This window comes from Triturus cristatus, chromosome 12 (genome assembly GCF_964204655.1).
Source record: "Triturus cristatus chromosome 12, aTriCri1.1, whole genome shotgun sequence".
NCBI classification, from domain to species: domain Eukaryota; kingdom Metazoa; phylum Chordata; class Amphibia; order Caudata; family Salamandridae; genus Triturus; species Triturus cristatus.
Window position 1 is genome coordinate 424,759,872 of NC_140595.1, and position 20,945 is coordinate 424,780,816.

At 46.8% G+C, this 20,945-nt stretch overlaps 1 protein-coding gene across 3 annotated transcripts in view; it reads left to right on the forward strand.

Annotated features, from left to right (window-relative positions):
- The window catches only part of LOC146776052 (uncharacterized), a 387,820-nt gene that overhangs the window by 125,405 nt on the left and 241,470 nt on the right, over window positions 1-20,945 (forward strand). Inside the window, exon 5 of one of the 3 annotated variants that reach the window (XR_014972117.1) lies at window positions 957-1,213. The exons of the other annotated variants lie outside the window; for them this stretch is intronic. The gene's annotated coding sequence lies outside the window, so the exon portion shown is untranslated. Of the gene's footprint in view, window positions 1-956; window positions 1,214-20,945 lie in introns of those variants that run through there. 3 annotated transcript variants of the gene reach the window in all.

A 20,945-nucleotide genomic window follows, 5' to 3' on the forward strand; every position in this document is an offset into this window, starting at 1 on the left:
TGGACAGGCGCACCTTGGGTATTTGGCGTCCAATCTTGCATTTATGCAGCCCCTGTGTATTTCACCCAGACTAAGAGATTTAAGTGCCACCTGTGTCTCAACAAATTGTCTCATGTAGGGGGTGGTTGGTGCGGGCAAAGCCTACATGTCAAAACCAGAATTCTCCTTTCTAGGTCCGGCCAGTGTGTGACGTTAGCCTGTCTATATTAGCTAGATCACAGTGCCACTAGAGTCTCCTCGTATCGGGGAGAGAATAGTTATTCGCAACCTCAGAACATGACAATCCTGATCCCTCAGAATCGTAGAAACAATATGCTATCTTTCGCTCAGTCATTCGTGCTCACTTAGTTTGTCTCAGAGATACACTGAATAAACAGTCTGGGAATTTGAATAAGTATTTATTGAACGGTTGTTATTCTAGTGCAGTATAAATGAGCTGCAACAACCATTAGACAGTAGCAGAGATATATGATTAGCAGTACTATGAAAGTAAAGGAATGGTCGAGTTCTACCATCTTCAGAAATCATGAATATATACGTTTATGAAACACATGATAAAAGTGCGTACTCCTACGATGTCTCCCTAACTAGATGTACCTAAATGTACCTAGCATCTGTGTAGGCATTATGCCAAGAATCCCTCTAGGATCTAGTCCACCCCATTACCGAAAGTGGTCTAGGATCTGGACTCGCTGGAACGCATATCGTGGCTATATATGTACCCCACCAGATGACCCCGAATGTGACAGTCCCCCCTCAACATAACTTCCAATTATCATCCTCCTATGTTTATATACCTTGGTATCGCTGTGTGCCCTGTCATTGAACTGTTGGAACTGTACCTATGTTGAATATGCTGAATATGTTTAATAAAAAGAATTTATAATAAATAAAAAAAAATAAGCTGCTCATTTTTTTCTTTGGCAGCTCATTCATCTTTATTCCTTCTGTTGCAGATATTAGCTCCCCATGAAAATCACAGACCGCCTCTCCTTTTTGAAATATGCGTAATTCAACGGCCTTCCTTCTTCGTCAACAACAGAGACTCCACTCCACCGTTGGTGACTCAGACATGAGTTAATTTGTTTATCACCAGTTGGAGATGTGCTTTCTGTCATCGGTTTCCAATTCTGGATTAGCTCTGCAATCTCTGGTACATCATTGCATTGCATTTGATTAAAAAACTTTAGTACACATTTTTCTCTTGGTTGCCTTTGCGGGAACTGTTCTGTGATTTAAAGAAACAAAATAAATTGATATCAGTTTCTAAAATTTTAACTTTTCAATATATTTCAGCATCTCTAAATGTTTACTTACTCATTGTTTCCTCCTTTCTTAGAAGTTGCTGTTTCAGTCTCCACTTATCATATGCAAGCCTCTCGTGAGCACCAACCAGTGCACTTCGGTCTTTTTTAAATGGTGGATTCCCATTCAAAGTCACAGGAAATTCTTTTTCAAAATGTATGAATACACAAATACTAGTGTTTTTGGGTTTAAGGGAGCAAAGTCACTTCTTCCACCCAGCCCAAGGTGCTCAAAATTGGGTCGATATCAGGTTTTTCCCTTGGCTGGAAGCTGAAAAAAAAACTTCAGATAATACCAAAGGTAGATAGATCACATGAAAGGATCAGACCTGACCTTTCTAAGAAGTGTATTTATATTGGAGGAGCCTAGCGCGCAACCAAGATGGCCGCGTAGGTGCGAGGCTCCCGAGGACCTCCGCGACCTCCTGAATTAATCCTGGCGATATCCTGTCCTTGTTGAGGGGACTGTGTCGGGGAACCCGAGCTGAGGCGCCACCCGTTTTTTGGGCTCGAATCGGACCCCGAACACCGGTGGGAGCATCGATCGAAGGTTGCGGCCTTCTCCTCGCCGGCCCCCCGGATTGGAGTAGTGGGGCGATCCGGGGACAAAGTGAATAACAGCGGCGAGCGGGGCTGGGCGACTCGCGTACCCCGCACTTTCACTTTCGCTTTTGCGCCCTCCTTGCTCTCAAGCGGGGTCGGGCGGCGGAGCGGGGTGCGGTGGTGTGGCCTTGTCCAGGAGCCCGGCTGACCCGCCGGCGGTGGGTTGACCCGCGGTTCGGTGGTCGCCCCCGCCCCCCCCCTGGCACCCGTGACTTGGTATAGCGGCCCGTTCGGGGAGCTTGGCACGACGGTGGAAGAGCCAGCATGTCCACCAAACAAGATGGCGACCGGGCGAAGGTGAAGACGACCCGCCGTGGCACGGCGCACCAGGCTAACAGTATGGACCGCTACACGCTCCAGAAGGGTTCTCCGGAGACATCGCGTGCATCCCCGGTGGGCCCGACGGAGGCATCTGCTCATCCGGTGGATCTGACCCTCCGGGACGTCATGGGCGCCATCGCAGAGATGAAGGCCTCGGTGGACCAGCGTTTCGACACCTTAGCGCAGAAAATAGACTCGGTCCTGGTGGATGTGAGCCTTGTGAGGGCAGACTTGTCCAAAACAAACGACCGAGTCGACTCCCTGGCCCACACCACAACGAGCCTCACGACAGACGTGGTGGCCCTCCAGAAGGAGGTGCGCCGGCTTGGCCAGGCGAGCGCCCTGATGGACCGGCGACTGGAGGATTCCGAGGGTCGGGCCCGGAGGAATAATGTCCGTATTGTGGGGGTGCCGGAGGGACGAGAGGCGGAGGCGGCGGATCTTTTCGTGGAAGAGTTGATCCTGACCCATCTCCAGCCCCGGGGGCTGAGTAAGCTTTTTGCGGTGGAGCGTGCTCACCGGGTCCCCGGGGGCAGACCTAAGACTGGTGCCCCGCCGCGGCCTCTCATTGCCCGGTTTTTTAATTTTCGGGACAGAGATGCTATCCTCCAGACCTCCAGGCAACAGGGACCGGTCAAGCTTGACAACATGGAGGTACATTTCTACCCAGACTTTACTCCGGCGGTCCAGAAGCAGCGACAGAGCTTTCTTGGTGTTAAACGTCGCCTAAGGGACCTGAACCTCAAGTACTCAATGCTCTTTCCAGCTAAGCTGAGGGTAGAGGTGGATGGTCGCACGCACTTCTTCGACCGGCCCGAGGCGGCTGGGGACTGGCTGGACACTCTGCCTGGAGATCGGGGCCGGGGGGGCGGGGGGGGCGCGGCTGGCGAGGAGGGCCCGCCGGATCAGAATTGAGGGGTGACTGAATAGGCCTTGCTCTGGACGTTGTTCCTTCACCACCCTAAAGTGTGCTGTGAGTGTTGCTGAACAAGCGGAACCGATCGCCGCCCTAGGTATTTCGGACCTGGTCTCCCTTTCAAACTGCAAGCGGAGAACCACACGGCGTTCTAAATCCAGAGGATTAACTACCTCTCTACTCAAGTAATCAAAAACGGAGTTACTGTGAGTACCTCATCACAACACTCACAGCACACTTTAGGGTGTGTGCTGATACTTACACTTGGCCTATATATTATTTTTACGGCCATTCACCAAAATTATTTTTTCTTCAATTTTGGCTGGTCCTGACGAAAGCCTCTAGAACTATGTTGAAGGCTGAAACTAGTTGACCTTAGTTTCTAGGGATACAAGGAAAATAACATTCCTTATTATATCCCCCCTACCTTTTTTTACATTAGTCCTGGGACCCTTATAATTAAAGTTTTTTCATAGGGCATTTCCCAGAGACTTTTTTAACTCTTAATCACTTCACATATAGCACTTCACTCACTGCTCATAACCCTGCTCCGCTGTATCTCAGGCGTTGTAGCACAACTGGATTGTGCTAGACAATCCAGTTGGGCCCCGATGATGAAGCATGCCACCTACTAGGTAGGTGGGTGAGGGGTTTCTTATACAGCAGTTGTGCTCTCCTTCCTTTCACGTTGTTTTCAACAATCTCAGCGAAAAAGTCTGCTTTGAGTCATGAAACTTGTCCATTTTGTTTGATCATATTGTTCTGGGGAAGAGGACAAGTTTTTCTTTTCCTCGCTCTCTTGTTGTTCTCATTTATTTTTTTTTTTTTTTTTTTTTGCTTTGTATATAGACCCGCTTTTAAGTAAAATAGAGAAATGTGTAGAAATATCTCCAGTCAGGGTTCCTACAGCAGAGTATAAGGCATTAGCATATGCCGATGACATTGTAGTATTGACTAGCAATGTGGCACTGGCATTCTCTGCTATCAAGAGTCTTACAGAACAGTATGGACATTTGTCTGGTTATAAACTCAATGTCACTAAAACTCAAGTGATTCAGTCAGCATCTATGGGTCCGTCTGATGCCCCGGTGGTACAGACCGCGGGGTACTTAGGGGTTAAAATAATGGCTGCAGTAGAAAACATTCCAGATTTGAATATTTTGCCTGTAATTAAAGTAATTAACTCGATGTTGACAAGGATAGATAATCTCCATCTGTCTCTATACGGTAGGGGAAATGTATTGAAAATATTGGTCAATGGCGTAGCTAGGCGGGGGGGCGGACCGCCCCAGGCGGCACTATTTTTGGGGCGGCGGCGGTCACTGGTGGCCCGTCGTGGCGGCCTTTATAATTTATTTGGGGAGTGGGGACACTCACTGTCTGACACTTTACAGTAGTGTCAGTCAGTGTCCCAAGTCCCCAAATAAATTATAAAGGCCTCCGCAACGGGCCACCAGTCAATCAGACTACGGCCCAGGCCAGACGTCACCAGATCAAGAACAGACACCCTCCCGATTCAGGCGGGAGAATACCGATGTTAACGCTAGTCTCCCGCCTCGGGATTCCTGCAAGCAAGATTCCTCGGGGTTTCAGCTGACAGGGCTTCCAGCAATAGTCAGAGTGGCAATGCAGGGGCTCTAGAAGGGGTGAAAAACCAACAAAGCCTCATTAACCAGCGAATGGTCTTTTAAAGACCTGTGAAGTACTGGGGGCGGCTGTGTGTGTTCACGGGAAGCTGTCTCAGCGTGTCAGCCCGGGCTGACACACAGGGGGGTGGGGGCGGTGGTGTATGCAATGCCAGCAACCTTTCAGGCCAGTGAGTGCACAACACTTGTATCACCCTCTCTCTGCCTTCCATCACGCTCCATGCTTCTGAAAGGTATGAAAAAAACATGCATTTGCGTTTCAAATGCCCGATCCTGCAGCAGCACACTTCCAAAGCCCATACATGACAGTAACCTGATTCAAGGCCCCATTCTCCCGATTTATTTTTTTTAAACTCCCACTTTGCTCTTCTGATATGTTGGCATGTATCAGAGACAGTAAGTGACACCTGCGGGGCCTGCCCTCAGTGGGCCTGCCACCCCACCCACTCCCTATTATGCCACTGACACCTTTTGGCGGCCGCCTGGGACACTATACGCCGAGGATCACAGCTCGGCATTTAGTATCAAATTGGCACCCTCTGCTAGAGTGGGACCCGATCGCTGGCGCCAGTCTATCAGGTCACGTGAACAGACTCCGACAATGTTGCACCTATCGTACTCAGCGTGAGGCAGGCACCGTTATGTGCTTTTTTTTTTTCAATTTCCTGCTAATGGACCTGCCCCCCAGGAGCTGTCCGTGCCGCCGGCGGGAGTTTGATTGTCCTCTCTCCCTGACCTCGACACCTTCAGGGCAGCCACGGCAGCAGGGTGGTGTAGCATAGAGTTGCCACACACTATCGGCTTGGATTTCCTCGAAGTGCAGGGGCCTCCCTTTCCCAAAGTTTTCAGTTGGTTCGCGTTGTAAGGTAGGAAACATTTTTTTCTTTTAATAATAGTCGCGTTTGTTTCAGCTGTTGTGGTGCAGGGTCCCGCATGTTCAGCACGTGAGTCTTCCCTCTGGGTACAGTCCTGGGTACAGTTAGTGATGGGGGCTGCCTCCAAGTAAGTGAGACTGTGCCAGCCTTGCATGATGTCAGCGCACGCTTACCTACCCGCAGCCGGCTACTCATGCCTCCGGGAAGGAGCTGGAAATCCACTGTTGACTTTAGTGTGCTCGTCTTCCCTGCCACTGTGTGATTTCGGTTCCTCACCGGGTGACCATGTGTAGGAAATCGTGTCATACGCGGTGGCACCGTGTGAGTTGGCAGGTATGAGTTTGCATTGACTCAGGTAGCAACAGAATCTTCTATGGACCTATTACTGCTAGACTTTCGGGGAGGGGCACGGAAGTGCAGATGTAATGGTGAGAGAGCTGTGGGGGGCATTGGCTGTGCTATTATGTGCGGGAGGGGGTAGCTCACGAAGAGTGTGAGAGGACCGAAGCAATGAGAATGGGAGTTTGTAGTGTATTGTAATTGCATAGAAAGTGTCACTTTATAACTCCTAGAAGCCTTCCTATATGTTGGACACTATTGTGATATATGTTTCTAGAGCAACAAAGAAAAAAGATGCCCTTATCAGATTTGAGGACCACTGATGTCCCTTCTGCAGAAGTAAACACCTTCTACTGCTTACGTGATATTCTTAAGAAGAGCCTGTGTGTTCTCTTTAATGTCACAAAGGATTTATTGGGATTTTATATGTACAGGAAGATACAGTTAATAAAGTACAGATAGGGCCTGTGTGTTCTGAATGTGAATGCACTACTTACCCTCTGTACTCACTCTGTGTGTCCAATCAGAGATGCAGGGATCGGGGATTTTCCGCAGATTGGGGGCAGGTAGACAGGGAGGGGGCGCGGCGCGATGCAGGAGAGACTGAGAAAGGAAACCAGAGGCACAATGTACCAGGAGAAACGAAAGAGAGAGGGGAAAGGAAACCAAGGAGAGGGAGAGGCAGTAAACAGTGTCGGAGGAGGGGAGGAACGAATGAGAAAAAGATCAACGAAACAGTAGTAAATTCTGGGAGTTCAGAAATGGTAGGTCTGTCCCATCCTTCCCTGCACGCATGGACAGGAGATTAGAGATCGGAGTAGCAAAGGGAAGAGACGAACCAAGAACAAGGAAACATTAAGAAAAGGAGGTGAAAGGAAACTATTTTAGGGGTGTGCAAAATGTACCTAATTTGCTTTTGTGTAAATCGCAAAATATCAGGAACATTCCAGAAAATTATGTATCATTTTGTGAAATGCAAACCCATCATTTAGTGCTATATTTGAGCGCAAAATGCATCCTAGCCTCAATTTTTGATGCAACAACGTATTTTGCATTTTAAAAAAGTGCAAAATAAACTGATTACTGCAAACTATAGCTGCTCATGTTGTGGTTGTTCGCATTGTTCCTGTACCCCTGTGCTATAATTTTATGACGATTACACAACATGGTCCAAGTTTGGAAATTTTACATAGCAAAGTTAAGGCGAAATTTCCAAAATGATATAGATTTTGCCAGCATAATTTAAATTTCGCCCAGGTCCAAAGGTATTACAGTACAGTGAAAGCGGTACAGAAGAGAATGAAGGAGATAAAAAGAGCCAGGAAAAGCTGGAATGGGGGTGGTGTAGCGCAAGAAAGAGCTTACTGTTCGAAAAAAGATGACAAGGATAGAAGGGGAAAGGAAAACATTAGAAGGAGAGCTGCCAGGAAGTGTTTAGAGTGCAGGTTGGCACCGTGGAAACCCTATGCTGTTAGACATCTCATGGTGTCCCGTGCCTAGTTTGAGTCACACATCAGGGCATTTTCTTCCTTGTATTGCAAAGCATGTAATACCTCCTTCCCACAGATTCTTTAACATTGTTTGCAGTTTCCCACTATTAGCAAAGAGTGGAGTTTTTCACAATGTAATTCGCAGCACAGTCGTTCTTTTGCTGCAGCTTCCCAGGGCATGATGGCAGATTTAAATGACCTGATAGAGGAAATACCAAGGCACAGAAATTAATTCGGTTGGAGTTTTGAATAATCAAATCGGTAACAATTTGTACAAAGCAACATGTTGAACTTTCCACAGTATGCACAAAAAGAAGGAGAAAAATAGTAAGCTAGAGGGTTGGATGAGAGTCCACCCTCAAATCCACCGGCACGTGGTGTCAGCTGAAGCTGCTGGGCAGGAGTAGGTCAGTGATAAGGGCTGGCAAGTACAAGGAGTGAGCTGAGGGAAGGTATAAACAGAGGCCATGTGCCCCAACGTACAGTCAGCACAAACTTGCAAAGACATACAGTTTTACAGATAAAACTAATATAGCGCAAAAACGATGTGTGGAAATCGGGTCTCAATCAATCAAACAAACAGGATTTGTATAGCGCTACTTATCACCTGTAAGGGTATCTAGGTGCTGGAGGGTGGGGCGGTGCTGCTGATGAGGGACTTTAATCGAATAACCATGGTTTTAGGCCCTTCCTGAAATCCTGCAGGGTGGCAGTCTGTGTGTTCTCCTTTGTACTGCCGGTCACCAGTGTATTCAACTATGTAGTCTTGGATCGTGTCATGTATGTGCATGTAACTTGCATGATCAAGGTAATTATTAGCGGCGATACTACGTGTCTCTTGGTCCTTTTTCCCCAGCACCCTCCTCCCCTTACCCCCCCCCCTACCCCCTCCCCCCCGGGGCTGCAATCTGAGGGATAGCCCCGGGCGCCACAAGCTCTAGCTACGCCCCTGATGTTGGTCTTACCAAAGTTTTTATACCTCTTCAGGACCATTCCATTGGAGTTTTCTCATGCAAGCTTAGCTCAAGCTGAAAGGTGTTGTCATAGATTCCTTTGGGGTTACCATCGCCCTCGGTGAGCAGCTAAATGGATGTATCTTCCGAGGGAGAGGGGAGGATGGGCAAAACCTAATTTAATGCTGTACTATTGGTCAGCTCTTCAACACTTTGCCATACCGCAGGCCCTCTATCTTTGAAATAGGATTGGGAGAAGAAGCTAGGGGGATATTTGTTTGTGTATTGGAGCCCAGTTACTACAAAAAGACAAAGTTCAAGGTTATAATAGCAATGTTCTCGCTTTGGCGTAAGATTCGTCGTAAATATTTGATTCCTAAAATCAATAATTACACACCCCTTGCTGCGGCAGGACTTTTACCTCCCATTTTTCAAGATTTAATCTTATTCAGGTGGTTTTCACAGGGAGTAAGGACGCTGGGAGATCTTGGAACTGAGGGAGTATTGGCTTCTTGTGAGTTTTTGAGGGAGAAATTCAGTTTAAATGTACATGAGTTTTTTTAATTACTTACAGATTCGTAGTTTTGTAGAGAAAGCAAGAGGGCAAGATGTTGGTTTTTTCAAGAAAAATCTACTCATGGAATTGATATTAAAATGCTCTAGAATAGGCACGCTGTATCAACATTTACTCTGGTTTCCCAGATGATATACTCTTACAGAATGCTCTTTCAAACAATGGATGTTGTGAAGGCAGTCAATCAGTTTTAGCAGGACTCTCACCGCCACTTGCTGCTTCAGGGGGATTATGAGCGCTACGGACTGCGGGACCAGCAGCCCTTCGGACCTCAGCTGCAGCTTCTTCCTCCGTGACTCCGCCCCTCCTTAGGACATTGATAACAGCTCGTGGCCCCCGCTCCGCGGGAGCCACTCGCAGGACTGTCACCGCCACTTGCTGCTTCAGGGGGATTGTGAGCACTACGGACTGCGAGGACCAGCAGCCCTTCGGACCTCAGCTGCAGCCTCTTCCGCCAAGACTCCGCCCCTCTTCAGGACTAACCCCAGGTGACTCTCTACACACAGCGCGGGTCACAGCGCGGGAGAAGCCCGGGACAAGGGCGGGACCGTTTGTGGCCGTTCGTGGCCAGTAGTGGACGGGACGGGCCACCCCTCTAACCTCGGCACTCTCTGTGTGGTACAAGTGCCCGTATAGTTGTGAGTTCTTGTTGTACCCATGTCCCTTATTAGTTGTGTGCATTAGTTGTTATGTTTCATTAATGTTCCTAAACCCAAAGTGAATATTGGTATCTGTAATATATTGTATCCTAAGGACCTTTGTTATTGCCACTGGCTGCCCTATTGTACGCTTGTCACGTACGAAGATGACTTCCTTAAGGTCTGGAAGGAAGATTGTGCAGGGCAGTACAGGGGGCTGTGTATCAGGGACTCTCGATAATTTCATCACTAGAGCAGTCCGTGTCCTTGAACACGAGATCATTTTAACAGAAAAAAGACTGTCTTTAGAAATATCAGCGAAGAGATCGTCTCTTGGTAACATCATGGCAGCCGTCTCTCCTGAATGCAGGCAGCCTCAACCCGTTTCTGATCTGCTGCCTAGTACTGTGCAAGGGATGTTGGACACAACACATAGCACTTTGGAAATCATTCCTGATACTATAAACATTTTAGAACCCAGTCGCTTATCTGTAAATTCTAGTGTTATTCCCTCTTTGCCTCCTATTGAGCAGCCACGTAAAGTTATTTCGAGTATGGGTAGCAGGCCCCAGTCTACCAATGGGAAAAGAAAACGTGTGGGAGTGCCATCCAAGGGCAGACGTGCCAAAGTGCCAAAGTGCCCAAAACGTTTAAACCTGCCAACCCATGTAACGATCCCCAATCCCACATGTCTCATAGTACCCCTCCCGTTGTTGGGAGTCTTATGCCCAGCCAGCCCTCCCCTATTATGCCTAACGTCAATTCTCTGCCTACCGGCTTTTTTGAGTCTCTGGACCAATTACTTAAATCTTTCTTCTTACCACTATACGAGAGAGTCAAGCAACTCTCCACTTCCATTGGGAAACTGGAGAGTATTGTGCTCACAAACACGACTCTTTTGGAGAAAACTTTAGCGACTCCGCCAGGTTCCAAGATTTTACCACCTCCTGGTTCAGCCGTCAAAACAGGGTTTGTTTCTAATGGTCCTACTTCCCCGGCTAGTGTATCTTCCTACCCACCTGCCCACAAAGATCATGTCGTGGAAGTTACTCATACACCTGTTGGCGCTGTTATGTCCAATAAACTAGCTAGTAATGTTGTTATCAATAAGAGCAACAATACAACAGGGCAGACTTCTTCCCAGGGTGAAGGTCCGTTTTTAAAACTTCCATGTATCACCCTATACTGTTATATTGGCTGGTGTTCCAAGGCTCCCTCAGGTAAAGATTGAGTCCCACAGCGAGTTGAAGAATAAGGTGATTCACTGGCTAAATGGAAATAGGCCTTTGCCACCTAGACTAAGTGCGGAAATTTTGTCTGTATGTAGGGTGAGTTGGTTGGGTATCAAAGTATAGAAAGTGGAGGGAGATTGTATAATCATTAACTTTCGGGACCCTAGAGTTGTGAGTCATATATGTTCCCATCCTAATACCTCGAGCGTTACTGGAATACACACTTTGGATTTGTCCTATTTCTTTTCTTTTGACTTTCGCGACACACGTTGCGATTTGTCTACTGGTTGGGAAAGGGTCAACAGGGGCTTTCGCTGTCCATCCAGATTGGATTTCCATCTCCCATTGTCTAATCATTTTGCCGCGTTGAGTAGTATGGAAGGGGTTAATTGACTGTCAACTAATTTTACTAATTTGGGTTGTGTGAGTAAAATTGCTATTGGCCCTGGATGTTCTGCCAGTATGGGGACCGTAAGTTGTAGCGGGCCCAGGGTGGTACACCTGGGTATGGGTGACACGTATTCCAACACTGCATGTGTTTCTCTCATTGTGCCCCCTAGCAATTTTGATTCCTTTCTACCAGCACTAGAGTGTTTAGATAATCCCCAGGGCAAAAACTTTGTTAACCCCACACCCATCGAAACCGAGACGGTACCTCTTACTTGCGCGTTGCACAATGACAGATCATTAATTTCACACATAGATCCTTGTCCCAATGAGCACGAGTGTTTGGAACCTGGCAACACTGTAAACCATTCTGCCGCACAGGGTTCTTTACTTGCCCATTTGCCAGCTGTTACAACTATTTCCCCCCTTCTTACATCCTTCTTACATTGGCCTCGTGGAACATTGCCGGTCTAAGAAGTAAAATTGTAATGGAGGAGTGGTCTGCTCGGGCGAATAACCTCGATATCCTAGTCTTTCAGGAAACGTGGGCTGTGGACCCGATTTACTTTTCTGGTTATGTTAATTTTTATAAAGGGGCCTCTAGTGGGATAAGGGGTCGTCCTTCGGGTGGTCTCTGCATATGGGTGAGGCAAACCCTTAAGAATAGTCTCACCAAACTGGCCATTGATAGCCCTGACATTTTGATCATCTCGTTGCAACTTAATGATGATCCTGATATCTTGATTATAAATGTTTATAATAGGGGCCTACCAGGCGGGCGAGGTACTAACACTTTTCTACAATTAGACGGGTTCTTGGAAACAGTCAACCCCTGCACAAATGTGATAATAGTGGGTGATCTAAATTGCTGTTTCGAACCTTTGTACACTGCTTGGGACTCACTTACACTGGAAGTGGAAGCAAATTGGAATATTCCACCTCTTGACCTTCCCCCCATCAAGAGGTGGACTGAATCTGCTATTCAGTGGATGAGCTTGTGTATGGGGCGTGGCTTTAGGGCAGCCAACGGACGGACCCTCTCTGACAAAAATAGCAAGGATACCTTTGCCGATGGTCGTCGTTGTAGTAGAATCGATTATGCCCTAATTAAAGTGGAGTTTTGGTCCACTTTAAATGATATGGTGATTCTAGATCGCCCCGAGAGCGACCACAATCCTTTAGTTCTGAGTTTTCTGTTTTGCCCAGCCCGTAGAAGTGAACCATCCGAGATAGTTACTGCTGACGCCCTCCTAACTAATAATCAACGGAGAGTGCGCTGGGAAAAGGTTGCTATCGATAGTGCAGTACTCACCGAAATTAGCTCGAACGTTTCATGTGCATTGGAAGCCCTTCATTCTCTCCAGAGCCAAGAGGCTGTCGTTGGCGAGTCTACTCATATTCACGAAAACCTATTTTTAGGCCTCAAGGCTCTTTTTTCTAAACCCTGTAAGGTTAAGAAATCGTTTTTACCAAAGCAAAATCCTTGGTATAACAAAGCATGCCGTGAGTCTTATGGCAAACCGAAATCCGCCATTAAATCTAAAAATCAGGCCAATATCAGATTAGCCAGGAAAGACTACAGTAAGGCTAAAGTCTCGGCTAAACACGATTGGGACAACGAACATTGGAACGACCTTTTGGTCGCTAGTAAACAAAGAAATCTGACCATGTTTTGGCATATTGTGAAGTGGGGCAACTCTCCGAGTTCGCAGGTTCCCTCAAACCATTTTCTCCCCGAATCTTGGGTGTCGCATTTTGAGTGCCAGTTCTCGGATACTAATCTGGTTGAAGAGACTGTTCCTCCCATCTTACAGGACATGTCCACCCTCCAGAACCTTACATTCGATTGTAAAGAGGTCGAGATGGCTTTAACCAAGGTGCCTAGTGGCAAGGCACCGGGCATAGATTGTGTCCCCGCGGATCTTTTTAAATTTGACCATAGTAATTGGGTGCCCTATATTGCATTCATGGCAACTGCTATAGCCAAAGGGGCTGTCATCCCTGAATCCTGGAAGGGCGCCGAGATACTGCCCATCTTTAAGAAGGGTGATCGCTCGTGCCCGGGGAATTACCACCCGATTAGTTTAATTGATTCCGTTCAAAAAATTATTGCCCGGATGATCCTGGCAAGAATTCAGTCATGGATTGAGCAGGAGGATATCATCTCGCCTCTGCAGGCCGGGTTTAGACCCTGTACCAGTACCATCGACCAGGCGTTCAAGTTCCAACTGATCGTCTGGAAAACGGTCTATCTTTGTGGCGGTACTCTGTACGCCGCTTTTGTTGACCTCCGGTCAGCCTTTGACTTAGTCAATAGGACTAAACTTTGGGGGGCTCTAGCGGAGTTAGGGATGCCTGCTGACCTTTTGAATATTGTCATTAGGTTGCATGACAATAACTTTGCACAAGTACGATGGGGGAATCAAGGGCAGGTCACCGACAGATTGAAAGTTAATAGGGGTGTTAGGCAAGGGTGCGTCCTTGCGCTTACTCTTTTTCTGTTATTCATTAATAGAGTTGTGCAGTACTTTTCATCTACATCCACTGACGCCCCCACGCTGGGCGGTATAAAAATCCCATTATCCATGTTTGCCGACGACACCCTACTACTATCCCAGACTCAGTCTGGGTTACAGGCGCCTTTGAACGTATTTGCCAACTTTTGTTCCGACTTCGACCTGCTAGTTAACGTCTCAAAAACTAAGTACATGGTCTTTAACAAAGGGAAAAGTGTGAAAGGTCATGTTACCATGAACAATGATTTACTCAAACGTGCCAACGTTATGACTTATCTGGGGTTTGTTTTCGAAAACAAGTTGAATTGGAGGCCACCAATAGATGTCCTATCTCTCAAATTTGCCCAGCTCTCTGGGTGCTTGGTTAAAGAACAGAAACAATCCCAGATGAAAATGATAGGTCCTGCTATTAAAATCTATAATGCCAGGATTAATTCTGCGATCCTTTATGGTGCAGAACTCTGGGGTTTTGCTGATCTTTCCCCTTTGGTCAAGGCACAACACAAATTTTTTAGGATCCTCACGGGTCTCCCCTGTTCAAGTCCAGTGAAACCGCTCCTGCTGGATCTTGGTTGTTATTCTTTTGAAGATATTGCCAGGTTTAAACCATTGGCTTTTTGGAGGAGACTATGGACCGTACCGGAATTAGGTCCCTATGCAAAGGCATTTTTGGATGTTCGCTCTATTCTGGGCTCCGGTAACATTGTGTGGTTCAAGCAAGTTAGTCTGCTATTGGAATCCATGGGCTTGGGAATTCTTTGGACTGACCCTGCTAATAACCCTTTTCCTCCTAAAAAACTCTTTAAAAGCCTTTACTGGTCTATGGTACTTCAGAAACAACTATCCCTAGTTCCAGCCGAGTCTTTGACAGGCAGGTTTCTTGTGCAGAAAAAAGTCCCACACTTAGAAGCCTATTGGGACATTATTACCAGGCCCAGTGACAGGAAACTTTATCATCAACTGAGGGTTGGCACCCTACCCACCAAACTGTTTACTAAAAAATGGAAGGGTGAGGTATGTGACTCCTGTCGCTGGTGTAAAGACTGTGCTGAATCTGTGGGTCATATATTTTTTGTCTGCCCGGCCTATGCAGCCCCCCCGGCTAAATGGCTCAAACCTATATGTCGCACTTTGGGCACTAGAATGGGGCTTGAGGCTTTAAGAATCTTAAGATCTGATACTGGTGAATGTATCGTAGTCGCCGTGGCCAAATTCTTGGGTTGGGTTTGGATTATTAGAAATAGGAATCACTAGATACCATTGTTGTGTTTAATCATGATCTTATTTCTTTTGTGTCATTTTGGAACCGTTTTTATCTTTTATCTTGTATGTAATGCTTATTTTTACATTGTAATGTCTTTTTATGATGAAATTGATCGATAATAAAGACTAATGAAATGAAATGAATGCTAAATGGGAAACGAAGTTAGGTAAAACAGATCAAGATATTTCTCAGGCTTTAGAACTTTCAAACAGCGTCTTTATATCAGGAAGCTTACGGTCCCAAAGCTATATGGCACTGTTTGACTTGTACTATACCCCGGCCAAAATTGCTAAATGGGAGGTAGAGGAGGTCATCATTGCTCGAGATGTGGGCTGGCAGCTGCTAATGATTTACATATGTTTTTTTCTTGTCCCAAACTGTATATATTTCTCCATGATATAGAAGTTTTTTTAAATTCCAAACTCAATATCTCAGTTGTTCTCTCGGCTGAGCTTGTTATATTTGGTTGTGAGAGCAACCGTTTGAAGCAGAGAACTAGGTATGAAATTGCTTTTTAGTTTATAGCTATGTCTGTGGTAAGGCTGTCCATAACATCGGAGTGGATAAGCCCGGATGCCCCTACTTTCTTAAATTGGAGAGCAAGGATTCTGGCTCTATATAATTTAGAATCAGCTATTTTTTAAGATGGGGTAAAAGAAGGCGTGAGATGGGGCAATGCATTTGGGACCCTTTGGAAAAATGGACTAAGGAATAGTCAAAATTGGGTTGGCTAAACACGAATTTACCTATTGTATTATGCTTTAATTTCTTTTTCTTGTGCTTGACCTTACCATCCCTTGTATTTGCTTTTGAAGTTAACTGTGGAGGAATGTATTATGTATTGTAAAGAGACCATGTTTTTGTTCTTTTTTATTTTTAAACAATGTTGTTTGTTCCAAGCTTCTTAATAAAAATATTAAATAAAAAATAAAACAGAGTAGATAGAAGTGGCAGGACCATGGAACAGGGTGGGCAAAAATGATGGAGCAGGGGCATGCACAAATACATCGGAGGGCAGGGGGAGGGAGAATAGGGGCAGCAAGCTAAGCACAGAGGCTAAGCAGGAGGTCAATGATGGGGCATAGAATTGGGCAATGTAGGGCAGGAGGAGTGGACTGGTACATCATGCTAAATGGAGAGCAGTGGCAGCACATCAGACCATGCATGGCAAGAGGGAGGAGGCTAGTCCATTGATTCAGACAACAGAGGATAGGGAGGAGGTGGATGGGGCAGCAAGCTAACTGTTCAGAGAAGGCGGGTATTATGAACTTTATTGTTTTTAAAATGTGTGTCTGTACGAACTACTTAAAATATGAACAAGTATGCAGCATAATCTCACTTTTATTCAGGAAGAAGAGGACGTTTGTGACTGTGACCCCGGGCTCACATGGCAGAAACACCCCATAACCCTCCATCCCCCATCGCAAAATGTAAATCCCGTGAAAAGGGTAGGTGAACGCAGTGTTATACAGAATATTGTCCTAAGAGCACGATTGAAAATGAAAACTAGATATAGTGTATGGTATAAACTATGCACCAAAAAGTGTGATATAAGATGAACTGGGGTGTGAAATATAATATGCAATACATTGTGTGCAATGACAGATTCATTGGAGAGCTCGAGATAGCACAGGCACTAGCGCGTGCTATGCGATATGCACCTTGGAGTGTAATATGCACAGGGCTGTGTTGTGTAACCTAACTAGTCTCTAAAGTTGTAATATAAAATATGTGCTGGGGAGTGTAATGTTGCATATGCACTGTGACAAAGATATGGATCCCAGATTGTAATATGTATGGCATAGCGCTGTGCGTTATAACATAGGCATCGAGGAAGGCACGTTAGATGGGGCAATATAACCAGTGTGAAGACAAGTGTGGCACTTCCATCCGCACACCCGCATTTAAAACAACAGAATTCACTCACCTGCCGCTTGAGCAGGACTTTTCTTCTCTGTCCTCCAAGTCACGAGCGCCATCTTGGATCGGTCTACATCCAAATTCCTGAGTGCCATCTTGCATCACGCATCCACACTCTCAGACGGGGAGACTATAAAATTAGAAGTAATGCAAGCGCGCAGCTGTTCTTGACATTACGTTTAGTCTCAGCCGCAGGAGTGAGTTGTCACAGGGACATTACCTGGTCTAGGGGTATCTATTGTTGCCTATTCAGGGACATTCGTTGCTGCTAAATTTTATATGTTCTCTTCATTGCTGCTAGCTCACTGATTGAATCTTTTACTGTGTCTTACTGTGTTTTTATTCGCACTTCCATCCGCACACCCGCATTTAAAACAACAGAATTCACTCACCTGCCGCTTGAGCAGGACTTTTCTTCTCTGTCCTCCAAGTCACGAGCGCCATCTTGGATCGGTCTAGATCCATATTCCTGAGCGCCATCTTGCATCACGCATCCACGCTCTCAGACGGGGAGACTATAAAATTAGAAGTAATGCAAGTGCGCAGCGCGCGCGCGCCCCCGCAGCGGGCGTGCCGCAGGCGCACCAGAGGCGCGCCAGAGGCAAGCCCGTCTGCGCCCGTCCGCGACCGGACTCGGCCCAGGGCCTTAACCTCTGGCCCGTCAGTGCGCTATTCTTCTCTGCAATTACGACAGTGGAACCTTGGCCATTCCGATCAACATTGTATCATTCGGCCTCTCTCTACTGTAGTGGGCGTCATCCCCCACCCCCTGTCCTGGGTGTCACTTTCAACTTCCGCAACCTTGCACTCCTGGCTCCTCAGCCTCCTCTGCCTCAGACCCTCCTAGCAACACATCCTCTCATGAATTGCACATAACTCAATTCCATGGCTGTCGAGCAGCGCTCATTAATACGCGCTCCCTTCCATGTCACAGTTTACAGATCAGCGAATTTATTCTCGCCCATGATCTTGACCTCCTTTTTGCCACTGAAACCTGGGGAGACGCTGGGTCAGGACCGGACTTTTGCCTGGCAACCCCTGAGGGCTACAGTGTTGCTAGGCATGATAGACATACAGGAAGAGGTGGCGGACTTGCTATCATTTATATTAATCTGTACCGTACTACACTTGATCCCATACAGTCCACTAACTGTGAAGCAGCCACTTTTACTATTAATATCAAGCATAAACCAGCCCTCAAGGGAATCCTGCTATATCGACCGCCTGGGCCCCGAAATTCCTTTCTTGCTACACTTTCTGATTTCAATGACTTTATCATAAGTTCGCCGGAGTATATGTTATTAGGAGATTTTAACTTCCCTCTGGAAGAACAGGATAACCATGAAACAACTCAACTTACTGCTGATCTCCTTACTATAGGACTTCAACAATTGGAGAAGGGAACTACACACCAGGCAGGGCACACACTAGATGGTCTGTTTACTAGCAACCCAGACATCTCTGTACTGGATATTCTTCCTCTTACCTGGTCAGATCACAGGGCCATTATTTTTGGAATCCACACCCGGCACGCTAACCCTCCCCATTCCAGGCCACGAACTAGGTTAGGGACCCGCGCCTGGAAAAATGCGGATATCCATCAGATGGCAGATATCCTGACACTATCCTCTCCTTTGGGGATAGTCAATTCTGTTCACTCAGCCTCCAATTTCCAAGACTGGATCCGGAACGCTGCTGATCAGGTGGCTCCGGAGAAGTCTATACGACCTAACAGAATATCCCCATCGGCGGCTTGGTTTACCGAAGAGCTTAGGCTCCACCGACAATACTGCAGGAACTTAGAAAGGCGCTGGAGGAAATTTTACTGCCCCATAGCCAAGCAGTCCTATAAAGACGCTCTTACAATATATAAAAAAGCTATCATTGCCCGAAAAACTGCATTCTTCTCGGCTCATATCGAAAATGCTAACAATTCTGCGAGAGAATTGTTTTCAGTGGTCACCACCCTGTCCACCCCCTCTACGGCCTGTCCACCCCCTCTACGGGACCTGGGGTTGAGCCTTCTCAGTCTCTATGTAATGCTCTGTCCAGCTTTTTCAATACTAAGGTGGCAGATATATATTCATCTTTTGCAGGGAACGTGGGGACAAGAGTCGGAGTTTGCAGTGATGAAGAACCAGCCACTGACTATGATTCCCTCTCCTTCTTTGCTCCCACTACGCAAGATCAAATCAGCAGACTTATCTCCACTACCAAGTCTGGCTCCCCTTTAGACCCCTGCCCTCCTTCAGTAATGTCTAACCTCAGTGAGGTGATCTCATACCCACTCATGAAAATCTGTAACACCGCATTCCAAACTGGCCGCTATCCAGATCCTTGGAAGAAGGCTGTGATTAAACCCCTTCTGAAGAAACCCTCCCTGGACCCCACAGCTCTGGCCAGCTATAGACCTATAGCCTGTCTCCCTTTTCCTGCCAAAATATGCGAATCTCTGATGAATAAACAACTCTCAGACTTCATCGATACCTACCAACTTCTCGATGAAACGCAGTTTGGCTTTAGGAAAGGTCATGGAACTGAGACCGCTTTAATAAAAGCCTCAGATGAGATCAGAGCCATTATGGACCAGGGAGGTGCGGCTGTCCTGATCCTCCTGGATTTGTCCGCAGCCTTTGACACGGTCGACCATGCTATTCTGGTCGATCGTGTCACAGCTCTGGGGATAAACGGTATGGCTAGAGATCTCATTTCATCTTTTCTCGCCAACCGCACCCAGACAGTGAAGCTGGGTAATTTTTATTCTCCTGTCTCTGCACTCCCTTGTGGAGTCCCACAGGGCTCCTCGCTAAGTCCAATGCTATTTAATATCTATGTAACGGACCTAGCGAGGGTAATAAAGGCCCATGGGCTGCGACTTACATCATACGCAGATGACACCCAACTGGTTCTGGCAATCCACAAGGATGGCCCAGTGGTTGCAGCTAATTTTCAAAGGGCCATGCTTGCTGTCGGTACCTGGATGTCCTCCAACTGTCTGAGGCTTAACTCGGACAAAACCGAGGTTATGACCTTCGGTAAACTCTCCCCGGATTGGTCCTCTGCCTGGTGGCCTAACCAGCTGGGCTCTCCACCTGTCCCAGTTGAAAAGTCCAGAAACCTGGGAGTTATTTTCGACAGCAAGCTCTCATTCAACCTTCATGTCAACAAGGTTGTGTCATCTGCGTTCTTTATTCTAAAGACAATTAGGAAAATACTGCCTTACCTTCCCACCTCAGCTGGGAAGACCCTGGTCTCCACCCTTGTGTTTTCCAAAATCGATTACGGGAATGTCCTCTTCTTAAATACCCAGAAACGCGTTCTATCTAAGCTGCAGTCTATTCAGAATGTGGCTGCAAGAATTCTTCTTGATATCCCTTGCCGCCAGCCAATCATCCCAGCCATTTGTCACCTACATTGGCTAAGAGTAGAGAGCCGTATTAAATTTAAGGCCCTCTGCATTGCCTATAAGGCAGTGCATGGCGTTGGCCCAAGGTTTCTGACTGAAGCGTTCCAGTTGTATAGTCCTAAGAGACAGCTGAGATCCGCCAACATCTGCCTGCTTCCAGTACCTCGTACAAGAACGGCAACCTGGGGAGACAGACGCTTCCTGGTTGCCACACCCAAGCTCTGGAACCTTTTGCCACTCGCCATAAAAACTGCCCCCAATCTGATAAGCTTTCGTAGGCTCTTAAAGACATGGCTGTTTAACCAGTAATCCTGCGGCTCAGTCTCTCCTTTTGTCACCTGCGCCGAGACACCTCCGGGTATTTGTTTGCGCAATAAAAATTTTGAAAATAAATAAAAATTTTGAAAATAAAATAAATGACATATTCACGGGGTGGTGTTACAGTGCACATTGGCTAGAGAGTGTCATAGCATACGCACTAGCTGGTGGAATACAACACAGAGGTGTGTGGCACTTGGCGGGCACTGGTGGGTGTAACACAGCATTGGGCTCAGCCAGGAG